Source organism: Odontesthes bonariensis, chromosome 11 (genome assembly GCF_027942865.1).
Source record: "Odontesthes bonariensis isolate fOdoBon6 chromosome 11, fOdoBon6.hap1, whole genome shotgun sequence".
In the NCBI taxonomy this organism is placed as follows: Eukaryota; Metazoa; Chordata; class Actinopteri; order Atheriniformes; family Atherinopsidae; genus Odontesthes; species Odontesthes bonariensis.
Window position 1 is genome coordinate 33,713,438 of NC_134516.1, and position 6,000 is coordinate 33,719,437.

The following is a 6,000-nucleotide window of genomic DNA, read 5'->3' on the forward strand; positions in this document are numbered from 1 at the left end:
AGCAACAGAAAGCTGCATGCAGGTGAGTCCAGAAAAGAATGAATTTAGCTGTCAGACGTTAGCAGAAATGTCTTCAAAGTGCTCTGTGTCATTGGTTTGATTCCTGCTCCTGGACACGGGCAGTCAGAACATGCAGCAGAGAGTAAAACGTTCAAATAACCTGGCTGCTATTCACAGTTAGCCCGGCCTGCTAATGCTAACGCTAACGCTTGATAGAAGTGTGCAGCCAAAACCCGCTGTACAGACGGGTTTATGTTCAAACCAATTTTCTTCTGAAGAATTATTTCGGACTTGAACTTAGTGAAGGGAACTTTTGCAATATGGTCGGCAACGTTAAACTTGACTATCATCTCTTTTTGCTGCTGCCTGCCGCTGAAAGGCAGCGGGGAGAGGGGACACTGAGCAGGTAATGTGTTTTATAGATGCGTTGTGCTTTTTCAGCGTTTCAATTCGAAATGTATTAGAACCAGTCACAAATGCACTGTTGTCACACTTTACAGTAAATGCAGTGCATTATATTATCGGCTTTACTATATTTTAGCCAGGTAAACTGGTCAAGCCACTCTCTTAGAAATGCAACACTTTTCCCCTTTTAATTTCAGTTGGTTCTGGCTCAGAGTCGATCGTATGTGGCTCTGATGCTAGCTCATTGCTAGCTCCGGATGCTAGCTCTGGACCTGGGCTTGACATAACGTGGGAGGTTGATGGCTCCGTGTCAGAACATTGGTTGTGGCTATTTTCGGACGTATCAGGCCTTAACTTAACCAAAAAGTTGTCAATGGTTCTTTTCATCTTATCACCTGCGGCTACATCCACTGTTTATCTGACGAGCCGAGGTTCATCACCTCTCTGTCTGACTAGCAAGCACGTGTTCAAACGTACACGTACACGGGCCAATCAGAGGGGGGTCCCGCCCTTCACTATCTCTGATTGGTTTAGACCACGATATGGGTCTAACGGGATCATTGTCTTAATGTAGTAAAATGATTTAAGTTGATGGTGTTCCACTGACTCAGATGAGATTTATGGGATATTGCACACAGTGGGTGTCGGTCTACAGAGTTATTATTACATATTTTTTTCTGAATTTGATCAAAAAGCTACAAATATTTTGAACTGTGACCTTAGTGGGTCTTTAAAGAAGCATTTTAAAGTTCACAGGGATTTAAATAAAAAGTACAGTAATGAGTTTAAGGCGAGACACTACAGGTGAATAGGGTAATATTTTAAAATAATAGATATCACCATGAAACTTCCTCAGTTAATTACTTATACAAGTATGAAAAAAATGTATTACAAGTTTTAGAAATTTGTATGCTTAATTATACAAATTAGACATGATCTCATTAAATATGTGCACATTTGCATATATTTCCGGAAGATAGATCTGAACATATGGTAAACCCAGGTGCAAAATTATTTTTTCATTTTGTTTACACACAAAATGAAAAAAAGAATTAGAGGGATTTTGGGATATCTGCTTTGATTTCCTAGAAAATCAAAATATACTGTCCATAGTCTAAAAAACATAGATTTTTGCCATTTTTTTTGTATAATAATTTCACATAAATCAGGACAGGAATGATTTATCAACAAATCCTTCTGTTAATATCTTCAGAATACTGCTATGTGTATCACTGGAAAGTTTGGTGTTAGTAGGTGCTCCATAGGCTGAGATATTGATACTGGAAAAATACAAAAAACTGATTTTGAGAAAACGGCATTTAAAGATTTAAATAGGAGAATTCAATACATTTGTATTTGCTCAAAAACAGAATAAATGCTCAGGCCCTTAGTAATACTAATATTGAATAGAATAATCATAATAATAGATAATACATGCTCAAACCAATAAAAGATGGCATATCAATTCATTGAGACGTGCGACATGTATGACTTATGACGGTGCCACTGCTGTGTCGCAAAGGCACCGTCATTAACTCCGTCATTTTCTTTTATTGCATCTTGCAAAGCTCAATTGTTGCTTTCTCTTCTGTGAAAGTTGCGGTGTTACGGGGCATTTTCGGAGATTCAGCGAAAGCTAAACACAGAAGTGTCAGAGTCCACCACGTGATGCGTCTGAGCGAATCACGTTAGCAGAAACGAGCAGCAGCCAATGAGATTCTGTCATTAGCTATAAATCCCCCTTTAGACATCCACGATTGGTTACTGATAGAAAGGAAGTGCCGTTATTTGGGTGACGTATCATTGTGCAGGAGACTCAGAGCTTTCCAACGATACCGGTCATGACAGACTTCAGTAAATAGACGAAGCTCGGCATGGCGCGTTGGAATGCTAACTTTTTGGTAAATTGGGGGGAAACGTACTGCCGCGAGTAAACAAAATGTAATAAAATAAACATTTTAATTTATGTTTTCAAAGTTTTCTTTATAGCAGGTCTAAAGAGCACACATGAAAAATCACTGTTTTTGCCTGCCGTGTCTCGCCTTAATGGAATGTGACTGGACGGTTAAAAACTGTGCAGAAAGGTTATCAAGAGAAGAAGAGAAGTGGGTGTGGTTTAACACGCTGCACGCCACAGCTGGATCTTATCGTATGTGCTGACAGTTGCAGAGTCCATCAGTCGGACCAGAATGGAGCAGAACCTGGAGCAGAACCAGGAGCTGAAGCAGGAACTGAAGCAGGAGCTGAAGCAGGAGCTGAAGCAGGAGCTGAAGCAGGAGCAGAACCAGGAGCTGAAGCAGGAGCTGAAGCAGCAGCAGAACCGGGAGCAGAACCGGGAGCAGAACCGGGAGCAGAACCAGGAGCAGAACCAGGAGCAGAACCCCTCCACCAGGAACAGAGCCGGCTCATCCTCTGGGTCCACCGGGCCACAGGTCAGTGTGGAGGAGGTTTTTAATTTTGTTTCTTATTTATTTGGTTAGGACTCTGCACATTAATCAACATATCAGCAAAGCATCCATGTAAATATGCCGGAGTTAGCACAGTTGCTAAATTTCATCCGTTGTCCTCAGGCAGGTATCATAAAAACATACAGACAATACACCATGACAAAAAACTAAAGAACAAACAAACAGAAAATATTTAGAAAGATTCACATCAAAGTTAAGAGTCCGTACACAAAAGGGAAAAGACGGAGAGGTGACCCATGAGAGCAGCTCTGGCTGTTTTCAACCACTGTTTAAGGGTCTTTTTAAAGGTGGTGGAATTGTCCCAGTTTCTAACACGAGTTGGCAGTGTGTTCCAGGACTGTTCCTCTGATGGACTCCACCATTTGGCCAAACTTAGTCCTGCAACATTGCACATCAGTCTCCTCTAGTGCTCTGGTGTTTACTCTAGAGGATTCTGTCTTTATGAAATCCTGTAATAGTGGAGGGGCTAATCCTTTGGAAACCTTAAAGATGAGACAGACATCCAAAAACAGCTGATAGCTATCAAAGTCCAAGATTTTGCACTCTGATGTATGTGACCATGTTGTAACAGCAGGAAACACGAGGAAGTATCACTGCATGCGTAGAAGTTTTTGCTGACTCCATAGTCAGGAAGGGTCTCATATGTTTGAAATTTGATAAGTTAGATTTAATTGTATTTGACTTTTTTAACATGTTGCTTAAAATTAAGATTAGTATCAATGTTATATTTCTGGATCTAGCAAATGCATTTGGTTCAGTGCCACATAGCCTTATTTGGAAAGCATTTGAGTATTTTAGAGTGCCTGTAATAGTTGTTAACTTAGTAAGAGCATATTTTTTTAGGATATTAGACTGTGCTTAAGTACAGCAGGTTTCACAACAGCTTGGCAGAGGCTAGAAATAGGCATTATGGCAGGGTGTACGATTTCTCCATTAGCATTTACAATGGCCATGGAGATAATTATTAGAGCTTCCAAGTGGGTTGTAGGACGAGAGAGACGTCAGGATGGCATGCGCCTTACACCAATTAGAGCACTGGTTCTTAACCTGGGGTGCGCTGGAGATCGCAAGGGGTGCGCAGAATTTTGTCTGCGGTGAGGTCTTGACGTCACGTTACCAAAGTTGTATTTGTTAAGTTACATTCAATAATTACAGAATCCTAACAACACATCCAAACGGTGTCAGTAAAATTAAAACATTTAAAAATATATTGAAAACAAGTTATGTCCCCATCATGTAATTTCATTAAAGTAGGCCTGTGTTTCGATGAAGAGCCAGTTGTTGGCATGCGTTAAGTGAATTGTTGCCATGACGATTATTAAGTAGGCTAGTTGGCAGTGTTTCGCCTGTTGTTTTGTGGCTAAAATGTCTGAGAAGCGTAAAAGTTCTGCAGATGATGATTCATCTGTTAAGAAGAAAACACGACAATACCACGACGGTTACCTTGAATATGGCTTTATCGAAGGCCAGGACTGTTCTCGGCCAGAATGTGTATTTTGTGGAGAGAAACTTGCCTAAGATAGCATGAAGCCGAGTAGACTAAAGAGACACCAGGAGACCAGGCACAGCCATAGCATTGGGGAAAGTCGAGAATATTTCCAAAGGAAGAAACAGGTGGCACTCTCAAAACGGTCCTAGGACATCAGAAAAAGTTTCGAAAGAGCAGGTAGTGATTTACTCAGTCACTGAGGCGTCATTTGACTTTTCGCTGCTAATCGCACAGACTAAAAAGCCGCACAATATCGGAGAGCAGCTAATCAAACCGTCATGTCTGAAAATTGTGCAGAGGTTATTTGGGGCTCACGCTGTTGATAAAGTGAAAACTCTCCCCCTCTCGGACAGCACAGTCAAAGACAGGATTGACAAAATGGCTGTGGATTGTCAAAACCAGCTGCATGATAAGTTGAGAGATGTTGATTTTGCGATACAGCTGGATGAGACCACAACAGTGGCAGGCGAGTCCGTCCTCATAGTATGTGTGCAATATGTTGATGGCGAGGACTTGAAACAAGACATTCTTATGTTTAAAAATCTTGAGACAACAACAACTGGCAAGGATATATTTATGGCTGTGGACTCATACCTCACATCCAACAATCTGCCATATGAAAAGCTGGTGGCATGCTGCTCTGACGGGGCCGCGGCTATGATGGGTAAAAACAAGGGATTTAACACATTGCTTAATTTTTCATTGCATGCTACATTGCCAAGCACTGGCTAGTAAAAAACTGTCCGAAGATCTCAGCGACACCCTGTCAACTGTTGTTAGCGTTGTTAACTTTATCAAAGCTCGTCCTGGCAACAAGCGACTCTTCGCTCAGCTGTGCGAGGATGAAGCGCATCAAACACTGCTGCTACATACAAAGGTGCGGTGGCTATCGCGTGGAAAGATGCTTGTGCAGGGCTCCAGACTAACTTTTTGCACTGGTTGCACTGGTGCGCCTAACTTTTTTTCTTAGGTGCACCAGCCCAAAGATTAGGTGCACCCAAATTTTCAAACGCATTGCATTTAACACTGCAGTTTTACAGGTTCACTTTATTTATTTATTTTAAAATCGCTGTCCATAAATGTCTGTTAACTAGCAATCTGGTCAAAATAAAGTTCTTTATTTGAAGCACAATTCTACAAACTTACTGAACTTAACTTACTAACTACTTACTGAAACTTACTGAAAAAGTGTTGGTGCTTAAAGTGCTTCACTGGCCTGAAATTTAAACTTAAAACATCTCAAGATAAATTAAATAAAAAGAAAATCTAAATTAAAATTGCAAGTGTTTTAAGGGCTTGAAACTGAACATCTCATGGCTCAATGTCTTATGGACTATCCTCCATTGCAGTCACATGCACCCCGGATGGCCAACTCCTGTAGTTGGGTTAAATATATATATCAGTATATTCACCGGTCTTCCTCTCCTCAAGTACACAGTGACACATTCCTGAACGATCAGTGCTTTCAGCTGCTGCCTGCCGCTGAAAGGCAGCGGGGACAGGGGACACTGAGCAGGTAATGTGTTTCATAGATGCGTTGTGCTTTTTCAGCGTTTCAATTCGAAATGTATTAGAACCAGTCACAAATGCACTATTGCCACAATTTACAGTAAATGCAGTGCATTATATTATCGGCTT